Here is a 1,079-nt window from a genome sequence, read left to right as displayed (position 1 = left end):
TATATATATATATATATATATAATGAAAATTGAAAAAAAGGTATGTTGTTAAAAAATATACATAATAGCGACTAATTCAGCATCGTTGAAATTTATGACTGTTACCTTTTACAAAACTGGATTATAATTAATAAGACATATTAAATTTGGCGCTAAAAATAAATACGGGCATAAAACCGCTCACGTGTGAATACTAGGCATAGTAAAAAACAGACTAAAGAAGTTTTCTATTAATTGTCTGTAACCATCCCCAAAACTAAAACATTAGAAAAACACTACTCAGCTATAAAACTAATTATTAAAAATTTTTAATTTAGATATAATTAAATGATGTAGACTTAATATTATTTAAAACGAATTAAATTTTGACATCCTTCATTTATAAATAGAATAAAGAAAACAAGTTAATTGAATAATAAATAATTGACTTATTTTATTAGAAATAACAGACAAATATTTATAACAATAATAAAAATCATTTTATTACAGAAGACCCACTCATAATTAAAATTAAAATTTAATAATGTTAACCCAACCGGATGATCTATTAATAACAATAATTTAAGTTTACTATACACCATTAAATGTATATCGCTCAAATGTTAAGCGTCAAATTCAAATAAAAAGTCAGTTTATAAGCAAACTGGCAAAATGGTGTTCATAGCGTTAACAATGTTTTTAACGCTCTGTTCTTTGTAAATATACAGACTTATGAAAGCAATGTTGCCAATTAGCTTATAACTTATTACTATAATTTGGTCAAGAGAAAACATAACTGAGTGACTATTAGGTAAAATATGAACCGTTTATCTTACTATTTGGCCGCCAAGTCACGTTTTCTCATACTCTATATTATGTGTATTATACATTATTGACACTTTAATTTTGTTCATCTGAATATTTTTGAATTTGTCGCTCTTACTACTTGTGGCTCGATTCATTTCAGTATTCTTTTCAAATACCTGACTATCGAGTTAAAAATAATCAATGCAATTATCGTTAATTCGTTAATTAAATTTAAATGTATTACTCTACAATTGCTTTCTTATAGCAATTTCATCTACCTAATTATAAAAATA

Source organism: Daktulosphaira vitifoliae, unplaced genomic scaffold (genome assembly GCF_025091365.1).
Source record: "Daktulosphaira vitifoliae isolate Bord-2020 unplaced genomic scaffold, ASM2509136v1 Scaffold_2, whole genome shotgun sequence".
NCBI classification, from domain to species: Eukaryota; Metazoa; Arthropoda; class Insecta; order Hemiptera; family Phylloxeridae; genus Daktulosphaira; species Daktulosphaira vitifoliae.
Note: the sequence above shows the minus strand (reverse complement) of the source record.